We start from the raw sequence: 12,721 nt of genomic DNA, 5'->3' as shown, positions 1-12,721 counted from the left end.
TTCTTCTACAACCAGTTCTGACACAGAAACGACAGACAAAATTCCGTGGGAACAGTGCAGGTGCATAGGTATGTACAAAGTAATGTGAGATCACAGAGGAGCACTTGTGTTCCCGTTCCTGGAATGAAGGGAGGAGCTACAGAACACTTAACACTAAAGGGGGTTTTGAAGGCCCTGTTGGTAAGTCACAGAAGGGGCAGGGAGGCTCTCATGGCAGAGGAGTCAGCACACAAGGACAGAGAGATGTGAACAGGCACTACATACATGTTTGGGTAATAGCCAGGTTTCTCTGTATGGCAGAGGTTACGGAAAGCAGTCTACAGCCAAGTTCAAAGAGCTACACTAGCCATGGAAAGGGATTCTGACGTAAATGGCAAGAGAACCTATATATTCTGAGCCATCTGCTCAGGTTCAATACAGGAAAACATAGAAAATAGACTATAGATCATTTAGGATGTTCACCTTGGAGGCAATAAAGAGGCTGGATTAAAGAGAAGAAAATATAGTCAAGGAACTCACTTAAGAGGTTGTTGCAATGGCTCATCAAAGGAAAAAGTTTGTCAGGAACACACCCAGACAATCTAAGACAGGATGAAAGTATCCATAAAGCTGGCCATTTAAACGTTACCACAAGGATTCCAATCCACTGGAATTCCAATCATACTTTAAAGTTATTTCCAGACAAATTTATAAGTTCTGGAGATTCTGAAAAGGACTTTTTAGAATACCACCTGGGAAATTACAGCTAAGTCTGACAACCAACACTCTTCAAGGATCTAACAGGAGGGGAGAATAAACATATGTTTCTCCAATTTAACACTTGCCAATGTAAATGAGCACAGGTGCCTTTTCAATGTTCAGCAAATTCCTCAAGCCCACCGAATGTGGAACTGCCACAGAGGAAACCACCAGGATAAAAAGAATCATTTCAGTGAGAGACTCATTTTCTTGGCAAGTAGCACAGTGAAATGCAGAGGTTAAAACCCCCTGGTCCAAGGCCAACTCTGACTGGCACTCAAGTTCTGTTTGATATAGAAAACATTAGCTGAAAGAATACCACCAATAGGCCAGTTTTCCAATAACATGAAGACGTACAGTGACCCTATTCCCAAATGGTCGTCATCAACAAGAGTTTTAGAGCTGCTATCCAAGACAGAGGTCATACAATTTCCAGTTTACCACAGTCCACACCATCCTTTGTGGCTTTTTTTTTTTTAAAGATTTTATTTATTTATTTGACAGATAGAGATCATAAGTAGGCAGAGAGGCAGGCAGAGAGAGAGAGGGAAGCGGGCTTCCCGCTGAGCAGAGAGCCTGATGCGGGGCTGATTCCAAGATCCTGGGATCATGACCTGAGCTGAAGGCAGAGGCTTGAACCCACTGAGCCACCCAGGCGCCCCCCTTTGTCGCCTTCTGTTGGTACTTGTCATTAATACAAGGAAAAAAAAAAAAAAAACCAGCATAAACTCAGAGCTAAAATAAAAGAGAAGCACTGCATCCTTGTTGCTGTTGAAAATGGGACAAAAACGACAGACCGAGAGGACAGGGAGCACATTAGATGCCAAGGATACTCCTCACTCCTCCCAACTCATATGCTTATTTTTTTTCTTTCTTGAAATAAAACGCCTGTGCTCAGAAAGTCCCTTGTCACTTAAGTCATCTACAATTAACTGTTGGAGGCAGTGGTATTCAAATGGAGACTGCTGTAGGTACAAGGAACACGGGCTTCACTTGGGGTCCCGGGGCTTCTTATTAGTCATGTGACCCTGGGAAACCACTTCTTATGCCTGATCCTTTACTTCCATGGCTATGAAATAGGACTAAAAATGCCCTCTTCACAGGGTAGGTTTTTATGATGATTTAAATAAGCCCAAAGGAATGAGCACAGCATTTTCTTAGCAAAATTGTTGTAATACTTAAAAAAAAATTGTTATATAAATCTGAGGAATACTAGCATAAAGAAAAAGAAAAAAAACAAAAAGATTCCTTTGGTTTACTAAAGTCTCAAGAGACCACATTCTGAAGCAAAACAAGGGAAATCATGCGTAACATCCGCCAAATGTATTAGAGGACAGAATGCATTTTTGTTTGTGGAGCTTCTGAAGAAGCAGGGCTCTGGGAATGCACCTTGGGAAGTACTGGTCGACTGTCCACGCCGATGGCTCAGAAAAGACACACGACCGTGGTTAGCTCCCTCTTACAACTCTCTCTAGCTTCTGTGGCTTTAGATCACCCTCACTACTTTCAAAGTTATCTGTGAGAACGAGAAACAAAATCATCAGAATGGGAACACCGAGGAACAGATCAGGTGATGTTGCCGCTGGCAAGAGATGTGGACAGAAGCTGCGGCCTTGATGATCCTTCTTGTCTGGAGAAATGAGTGTATCTGCATCTATTCTGAGTCCTTAGGATAATGGACTTTTCTGTTCTCTTTGCCATTTGTGAGGAACAAGATGTTTGCTACATGTACTCGAGTTAGCCAACATGAGGAAGTTAAAACAAAAATTGCTACAGCTCTGGGACTAGGAAAGAGGTCCACTGCTCCCAATCAGGATGCTTTGTGAAGGTAGGGGAGCTGCAGGAGAGGTCATGGGGGGAAAGCAGCATATACTTGGATGGGACACTGGGTTCTATTTCTGCTACTGTCTAGTTGTGGGGCACTGGAAAAGTCACTTACCTTCTCTGAGCCAAAATACCTCCTCTTAAACTGCTAGGTTGAAACAGATAGTTTCTAGTATCTCTTTCGGTTCAAACATTATGTAATTTTTTTAGGGTGAAAGGTACTAGTGAGACTATGGGCATATAAAATCCTAGTGAATCAAATCCTCTACACCTATAAACAGCATTACCTTTTCCAAAAATACCATTCTTCATCTCTAATTGATCTTTTTCTGGCACTAGACCCTGGCATTGGAGTCTTAAGTATTGCCCTTAGTCAGTAAAATGTAAAAGGATTGCCTGTTATTTCAAAGAAGCCTGTGCTGCTTCTTTGTGTTAAGCAAAGAATTGCTTAATTTACATGTTGGCAGTTCAAGAGTTTCTGAAATCAAGGTAAACCTACGGTACCAAAAACAGCCGAAAGAAGTTTGTGCTAAATGGAAGCTTAAAAACGTGGAAAGTTCAGCAGGCTTCTAAATTGAAGATCACCAGTTTTTAAGAAGATGTCTATCTTCTTGACATACAGCATTTCTCAGCAGTCCCTTTATCAAATTTGTTTTCTCTCTGAAGGTAAATTCTAGGGCGGCCTTCTGCCCATAGGTTCCATCCCACCCAGGCTCAGTTGCCAATGATACCTATAAGATTATATTTACTTCTTTGAGCTAAAGTGTAAAGGTCACTCCGTTTATTAAAGCTCAGCCTTGAGGCTAAATCTTTTTCTTCGCTTTTCCTCGGGTAAAGGAGGGCACAAGAGACAGAGACAAAGAAGCATGGGGAATAGAAACTTTTACTGATTCATTGATCTGAAACAGAGTTCCCTGGATCCTACCCAAATTTAATTTGGCTCCTCCACAGCTGAACTAGAATTTTCACTTTGGACCAAGAATAAATCTTATATGGAAGAGACAGCACCTTTTTTGATCTGATAACCACTTTCCTCACATATCACCTTCGCTATAGGAGATTCAGTAAGATTACCTACTGGGAAAAGCAGTGCCACAGTTGAGGCTGTTTTTGTCTGCATCTAGTGCATCGAACACTTCTGGGCATCCATAGGCAATAGGATCCAACCCAAATTTCCATTTTTCAAATATAACATTTGGCTAAAGGATGTTTTGCTCTGAGACCGATTGAAAAGTGAACTGAGCGGTGCTGCTAACTCTTGGGAATCTTGACCTGAAAAACACCCCATCTTTTCAGTTTGCAGCACTATGCTTAGGTGATTTTCCTGAAAACTGCACAGATTTTCTCCTAAGCTCTGAATACAACCCTTTTCCAATTTAGTCTCTTGCTGAGGAGGTTTTTTGGCTGTACCAGAATATCGGAAAAACAGAGGATAGGAACAAACCACCAGGTGCATCCATGAATTTTTAAACCAGGTCTGTTGAAAAACATGCAAAACAAAACCCCTCCAACCACCCTTGGGGGAAAACATCAATCTGAATGTTATCCAGTATTATCTCTGTTATGTGTCTACACCAGCCCCAGACAGATGGCCAATCTACTTTTACCACCTTCGAACCCATGCAGCCAGCCATACCCAACCAGCCTGGGGTTATCATCGAGCCATGTGGACACCCAGGAAAAGGGTATATCCCCAGAGTGGTGCAAGGATAGAGAAAGTAAAGCTAATCACACAATCCTCCAACACACACACACAAACACACTTTTTTTTTTTTTTTTTTAAAGGAACAGTAGGCACAGATTGGCCAAGAAGTAAAGCTACTGGACACAAAAAAGTTTATTTGACCTTTCTTTGAAATATGAGATATCATTTCTTAAGGATCTTAAACGGAGAATTGCCTTTGGTCACTTTATGTTTCCATTTCCTTCATGGAAGCCTACAATTCCTAGATTTAGGCAAAGATCTCTATGACCTAAGGCCAAACCATTACACATATTTCCTCAAATGTTACATTGGCAAAAGGGATCAAGCAGGCCTCAGTACGGAGCATGAGAATCACCTGCCAGTCTTATTTTGCTGCAACTTAACACAGACCAGCTTCATATGGTGATGCAGTGTAACAACTGGATACAGTATCTCATTCGTATTCTACCTCCAGGGAGTGGTGTGTCCCCACACTTCAGCTCTAAGCTAAGGCTCCAATCTCTCAAGCAAGAAACAGTCCTATTTGTGAACAATTAAATGCACAGATAGGACTCACATACCATAGAAAGTAATTTCTCACTTCCATGAATCAATTTGAAAATAAAAACATGTTCCCTAAATAATACTTAAATAAAGCCAACCTATGAATGCAAGCCTTCCTAAAGATTGGTATCTCTGTTTTCTAGAACGTTTCTAGGACTATAAACAAAATTATATACAAGAGATTACTATGTCTGCATGTTCTAGTTCACCAAAGAACCACTGACACCAAAAAGTGAAGGGCCAAAAAGTAAATAGGTTGTTGGTCAATCTTGAGAAGAAAGAGAGGCCCCTATGCCCTCAGCAGGCTAGGCTGAGTGACTTTCTCTGTCCTTCAGAAGCGCGCTGGATATAACACCACCCCCAAAACTAATAGCTCAGTGTTCGTGCTGCTTTACTTGTGTGTCTGCTTTCCCAGACTGGGTATCCATAGCAGACTCAGAATCTTTCATCTTCCTCTAGTCTAGCCTTCTGCACAATAAGTTGTTAATATATGGTGACAGAATGGACAGAAACAGAACTTTATTTCATATTTTAGGATAATTTACTCATTACTTAACTCGTTAAGTGTTTAAATGGGCACTTAATATTCACATATTCTTATACTGCCTAATATATGTGCCATTGTTCCTAATTTTAAAGATAGCAGTTGGGACAAAGGAAGAATGGGAAAAGAGGAAAATGAGGAAGGAAAGAGAATAGAGAAAAAGAGGGGGTAAGAACATCTCTAAGTAGAATTGTCGAGGGCATTAAACTAAATCTCCATATCTTATGTATTAACCATAAGTAGACCGTAATTTTGATTTTTTACTCATTCACAAATCACCATATTAATAAGTAAATATCAATAGCCCTTTGTATGTGCTAGGATTTGTTCTAATGGCTTTTCTACATGCCTTTACTAAGGCATGTAAGCCACAATTCTGAGGCAGCTCCTCTTAGTATTATCATTTTACAGATTAATACATCGAAGCACAGATAAGTTAAGTGACCAGCCCCAAATCACACATTGTAAGTGGCCAAGCCCAGATTTAATGTAAGCATCTAGCTCCAGAGTAAGGTTTCTAGCCATTATGCTATACAGTCTCACAGTGAATTTATAAGCATTTACTGAACACACCCAGAGATAACTCAGGCACATGAGGGATAGATATGTCTGAGTCACTGCCTCATAACACCTTCTACCTTCAGTTCCTTTACTGAGTATATATGGTATTTTCTAAAATAGAAAGTAACAACCCAAGATTAAAGACAAAATCTCAAATGGGGTATAGATACTGCAGAAGCTAAGTGTTGGAAGATATTTTTAAAGATCGGCTAGTCACAGAAAGTATCATGAGGCAGGTAAGGTAAGCTTGGCCTCAGGGAGGATTTGCCAGGAGGGAAGGTAAAGAAAAGTGTACAGATCTCAGCAAAACTTGACTGTACACATTTAAAAAAATGCAGATGTCACAGGAAGAAAGGAGCCCCCCTTTTTCGGGATTATCTTGTCCCTTCTGATAAGGAGACTTGGCCCACTTCTCTTTTCACCTGATCATGCCCATGGGCCTCACTGTCTGCAAAAGAAGTTGAAACCAACCTAGAGCAGAGATCTTGGGCCCAGACCTTTTTTCGCTAAAACAAAATCACCTAGCCGGCAAGACTTAAAAGGAGACACTTAACCAACATGCCAAGAGATACAAAACATGGCTTGAGAATGAAGGATAGCCTTCTTCTTTTTTTTTTTTTTTTTAAAGATTTTATTTATTTATTTGACAGAGAGAGATCACAAGTAGGCAGAGAGGCAGAGACAGAGGGGGAAGCAGGCTCCCTGCTGAGCAGAGAGCCCAATGAGGGGCTCGATCCCAGGACCCTGAGATCATGACCTGAGCCAAAGGCTTAACCCACTGAGCCACCCAGGTGCCCCGAAGGATAGCCTTCTTGATGAAACAGATTTAATGACATGATCATTCCTGTCAATGCCTTTACAAGGAAGTATATTTTACATGATACAAAGAGCACATACTTATGTAGAAAACATTGAACAGTGGGGAAATATGCAAGGTTGAGACCCTGAACTTACTCATGTATGTATTACAGCAGGCTACGTACTTATTTACCCACACATGCGCACGCTGAAACCCATACAACCTTCAAGCCTGGCAGTGGTCTGCACTCTCCTACGACTTGGTGTGTTTGAGTGGTTAGATTCTGTTCCTGATAGTGTGGCTGAAGGTTGTTCATCAGAATCCAAACTGTTCTGGCTTCTGGTAACACTCAGTATCTCCTCTGCAACATCTCTCAAGTCTTTAGGCCTTTTAATCTCAAAGACACATCTTGGCTTATCTCCAGTTAGTATATTGTTTATTGATTGATGTGAATAAGGTAGGGAGACTAGAACATTCTGTGAAAGTTATGAACAACTGATAAAAGAAGTTCTGAATGCAGTATCTATAGAATCGTAACAGCCAAGGGATGCGGTGAGACAAATTACTGGACATCTTCTCCTGGGCTCCTAATCCAGGCTTGCAGCAGAGAATGGCTAGAGAAGGTTTCCTACTACAGTTGATTTCTACAAGGACATTTTTCATATCAAAATCTCCAAACATCTACTCTATAGAAGATCCGTGTGAGTGAAACTGACAAGCAACCATTTAACAAACAGCCTATCTTACAGCTTAAATTTGAGGAGGATATGGGGCCAATGTGTGGAGACTGTCATAAAAGGAGAGTATTTAGAAACCTGGTATTTCGTGAGAAAGAGGAAGTCTGTTGGGCAAGGCACAGATAAGTCAAACAAACCGGTGGAAGAGAAAGTACTTGTCATAATTACTGCATCAAAATAAATCTCTTATTTCAAAAAAAAGAGGACACCGTGCCCAGAGACTAATTCTGCTAGATGCCGTATCAGCAGTAGTTTGGAAACATAATTAACAACTGTGTGTATGGAAATAATTAATCCCATGCTCTTGGGGAAAATGTGTCGTGAAATGTTGTCTTTCCGAAGAGGATAAATGGTGTTTTGGAATCTGGACATCTGGAAGCAATGCTGGAGGAGGAGAAACTTCTAGATCGGTGATGTCATGGATACAGCCTGCATATTTCTTGGATGCCATCTGAGACAAGAGACGAAGGAAGGTATGTTAGCTACAGACATACCCAAAAACCTGAAAAGAATTCTGTTTTAGGAAAGCCAAACATCCACAGATAGCCCTGAAATCCCATGGAAATCTAAGGTCAGGAAATACTCTTCTCAAATTCAGAGGACTTCGTGTTTAAATCGCAAGGGCAAAATCCCTTCCAAGAAGTCTCTGAGTAAACCTTAGGTATTTAAAAAGTTTTATCAGTGGGAAAAACATCTTAGAATCTCTGAAGGATGGTGTATGAATGTAGGAATTCTTGAAATTCTTCAGGGGTGCAGAGTCCAACTGCCTCTTGGCCTTTTAAACCAGGACATCACGAATATAATGGTAATTTTATCCCTGGTGTTTGTGAATCTCAAATCTTCCTATCTCAGTATGCCTGGACTTTGACTCTTTGATCCTGTCCCTCGTTTTAGTCCTTATACGTACTTCTTCCTGTCTCATGCAGAGTGCACACTGTAGACTGGTGTTTCCACTAGGTAGAAGGTTACATTAGCTAATTTCTCTCAGACTCAGTTGCCTGGGGGATAGACATGCATCCTCTTTTCAGAGGCTGCTGCCTTGGGCTCCTAAATTTGTGGCCCCTTCACTCCTGCCCTCTCTGACTCTCCAAAATAAACGTCTGATCATGTCTGTTTTCCGCCTAACATTTCCAATGTATTTCCATCCTTTCCACCATGATATTTAAACTCCTCAAAACTGTTTGTGATCTTACTTCCACCTCCCTTGAATGACTACTTATTACTGAATAATAATAAATTATTATTTATTGATATTTAAACTCCATGATATTTAAACTCCTCAAAGCATCCATGATCTTACTCCCACCTCCCTTGAATAACTATTACTCCCTTGAATAACTATTTCCCCCATAAACTCAAAATTCTTGTCACAAACTGTCTTTGAAACTGTGAGGGCTCTTTCTCACTGGTGTTTGAAATACACACCTTTAGCTCAACATATTTTCTCATCTCCCCTAATTCCTTATTTTCCTAATCTCATTTGGACATCTCTAACCTTGAAATACCTTTCCTGACCCTCTGCCTACCTTAAATCTGGATCTTTCCAGAAGTACTCTCTATGGGCTTTTTTTTTTTTTTTAAAGATTTTATTTATTTATTTGACAGACAGAGATCACAAGTAGACAGAGAAGCAGGCAGAGAGAAAGGAGGAAGCAGGCTCCCTGCTGAGCGGAGAGCCCGATGTGGGGCTCGATCCCAGGACCCTGAGACCATGACCCAAACTGAAGGCAGAGGCTTTAACCAACTGAGCCACCCAGGCATCCCTGGGCTTATTTTTAAGGAACCCTGACCTGTATGGGACAAAATTCTTAGAAAGTAAGTATTTACTACATAGCATGCATTTTTCCACTAGAATGCAAACAATGGAGAGGATGTATCCTGTCCATCTTATCCCTTACATTAGACTATTGTCTCACATGTGGATGTTCAATAAGTGTGGCTGAATCATTTAAAGAGCCTGGCCTTTGTGACAGAGCTGGAAGCTTGGGACATGCCCATAAAACCTTGACAAATAGAGCTGAGTGACCTGAAAGCAATTTGAAAACCTGTGGTAGAATTTGCTCCCCTTCTAAAGAAATATTTTCTATTACCCTTTCAAGTCCATCATGAACATCCCCACACCAGAGTGGGAACCACATCAAGTCATCTAGCCCAGCATCACCGGTAGAGGAATGAGGTATAATCTGGGGCCATGTTCCTTCTTCAACAGAAGGCTCTTACTCAGCCTAGGAATGCCACACTGATAGAAGCAAGGCCCAAGGCGGGGCTCCCACATTTTCATTTCAAGGTCAAAGGGAGGATGGAATTCATACAGGAAGATTGTTCCTTGTTTCTTTCTTTTCCTCAGAACATACCCATTTCTTCTGTGCTCCAAGTACATGGTGTTGCTCTACTCTGAAGAGCCTTATATAAACCTTCAAATATAGATATCACTCTAGCAAGGCTGTGTCCTAGGGGTTTGGGTGAATGAAGCTAGAATTTCACCCATGATGTGTCAGTGAAAAGCAAATACCACTATCTGAAGGTGTTATGGGATAGGAATGGAAAGGTAGGCAGTGAACATTTACGTCGTTTAGAAAGAATGTGCCTTGGTAGAGTGCTACTACAAGTTAGTATGCAAAGCACTAGTTTTGTTTTGTTTTTTTCCTTTTCTTTTTTTTAATTTCCAGTTTTATTTAAATTCTAGTTAGTTAACATATAGTGTGATAGTGGTTTCAGGAGTAGAGTTAGAATTAGTAGAATTTAGTAATCCTTCACTTACATATAATACCCATTGCTCGGGACGCCTGGGTGGCTCAGTTGGTTAAGCGGCTGCCTTCCGCTCAGGTCATGATCCCAGTGTCCTGGGATCGAGTCCCACATCGGGCTCCTTGCTCGGCAGGGAGCCTGCTTCTCCCTCTGCCTCTGCCTGCTTCTCTGTCTGCCTGTGCTCGCTCACTCTCTCTCCCTCTGTCCCTGACAAATAAATAAAAATAAAATCTTAAATAATAATAATAATAATACCCATTGCTCATCACAAGTGCTTTCTTTAATCTCCACCACCCCTCGAGGTCATCCCCTTTCCAACTCCCCTCCCGTGACCCTCAGTTTTTTCTCTATATTTAAGAGTCTCTTATGGTTTGCCTCCCGTCTTTTTTTCCCCCCATGTTCATCTGTTTTGTTCCTTAAATTCCACCTATGAGTGAAATCACAGGGTATATGTCTTTCTCTGACTGACTTATTTCACTTAACATAAGGCACTTTACCTCCATCCACATTGTTCCAAATGGCAATATTTCATTGTTTTTGATGGCTGAGTGATACTCCATTTTACAAACATATATATGTGTGTGTGTGTGTGTGTGTGTGTGTATACACACACACACACACATGTATTTTTTTACATATTATTTTCCCACTCATCCGTACTAGTTAAGAAGGCTACAGAAATCTCTCAATTTCATATGAAGCTAATCAAAATATAAATGTTTCCATTTAAGCCTTTATAAAATTTTCATTTCTTTCCCATTTCAGAATTGAAAATTCCTTATTAAAAAACAGCAAAATGAAAACCTTAACAGTGTAGCTACAGGAAATTATTTATCCAAGGACAAAATTTTCCATATGGTAAACAGAGGCAAGGTTAACCACAACAAAAACATAAAGAAAAAAATTCAGTCAATAAAGGAAATTTATATACCACCACTGTAAAAGAAAAAATAAAAGATTTAAAATTCATATAATGAAGAACAAATCTAGAGTATTTTCTTTAATAAGGAAGGTGAGAATATAATTTTGAAATATTTTTAAGATAAAAGAAAGGCAAATCTGTCTTTGATTTAGAGATTTAGGGAGGGAGTGTGTGTAAGTGTGAGGCAGGGGAGTGCAGAGGGAGAATCACAATCATCCAGCCCCACCTGGGACTCACTCCCCCTGAGATCCTGATTGGAGCTGAAATCAAGACAGATGCTGACCCAGCTGAGCCACGCAGGTGGCCAAGGCACTACTGTCTTCTAAAAGATAAGCTCTAGTTACCCAGAAAATCCTCTTCACTAGAGCACTGAAAGCCCCTGGCATGGTACATTCACAAACAGCACTGAAAGACGCGGATGTCTTCACCAACACACTACATTGCAGCGGACCCCCACACAGGAGTGGACTCAGAATTCAAGGAGGTGTTCTGGGAAAGAACATCACTGTTCTAAAGATAGATAACCTGTTCTATGGAATATGAATGCACTGAGAAAAGAATTCATTTATATTTACTTATGCAAACTAGCTCCAGTTGTTCCGTATTTTCAGAATGACCTTTCACTGAGGCCCTAAGATGATGTGCAAATTGAATTGAAATTAAAGACATTGAATTTAAAAAGAAATTGAATTTAAAAACCATCTGTATCAACCTCAAGATCCAATTGTCATAACCTTTTCAGCCTTCCTGGGCCCTACAGATTTATCACTCCCCAGGCCTTCCAATGGACTTGGAAAAGGTATTTTATCTCAATATATAGCATTTAAGTTTATTCACTCTAATCACTTGCTAATGGCTATCATTGCTGCAAATTAGACTACAATGGTGTTTAGAGATAACAAATCAATTGGTTAGATTAAAGGATATTATCTAACAAGTATCAGAAAGCCTGATAAGGATGATAAGGAACTAACTGTGGAGATTTTAAAGGATTAACTTAACTCCTGGAAGAGGTAAGGCTTGGAATCTATTACGTTCAGGAACCCCATGCAGAGGCCAGAAGCTACAAATTACTACTTAGTCTTACAAAGTAAAGGTCAGGTAAAGAGAGCAGATCGTAGCAGACATCAAAGGAACTAGAATATGTTAAGTAGAAAGGACCCCATGGCATTTATGTGAGATCTTAAGGTTACTATCCATTTAACTCATTAAAAAAAAAAAACTTATGATGCTGTTTTATTCCCACATGCCAGGAAGATAAGACAAGTTGCCCAAGGCCACTACGCCTATTGACTGGCATGTCGTTTGGCGTTTCCGATAGTGGATAAATGCCATCAGAAACTGATTTATATGCTCATGTGGCATATGGGTATAGCATTTATTAGCTTCCCCCCTGCTGTGTGTATTAATAATATATACAATATTTTATATATATATATATATATACACACACACACATATATATATATTACATATCATAGTAATCTAAAGGAAATAGAAAAAAGTGTGTTTCATGTAGCAACAACCTCTACACTTGGGTATTCAGACCAACAAATTTAAAGCAAGCAAAGTCCTGCGGGACTAGAGCCCATCTAATGGA

General features: G+C 40.3%; 1 protein-coding gene across 4 annotated transcripts in view; it reads right to left on the bottom strand.

The window, feature by feature from the left end:
* Nucleotides 1-12,721, bottom strand: part of SORCS1 (sortilin related VPS10 domain containing receptor 1) — a 497,774-nt gene that overhangs the window by 198,709 nt on the left and 286,344 nt on the right. The gene's annotated exons all lie outside the window — the stretch shown is intronic.

This window comes from Lontra canadensis, unplaced genomic scaffold (assembly GCF_010015895.1).
Source record: "Lontra canadensis isolate GAN:19392208 unplaced genomic scaffold, GSC_riverotter_1.0 scaffold3, whole genome shotgun sequence".
Lineage (NCBI taxonomy): Eukaryota > Metazoa > Chordata > Mammalia > Carnivora > Mustelidae > Lontra > Lontra canadensis.
The sequence above is the reverse complement of the archived record's forward strand: the minus strand, read 5'-3'. Positions and strand labels throughout refer to the sequence as shown.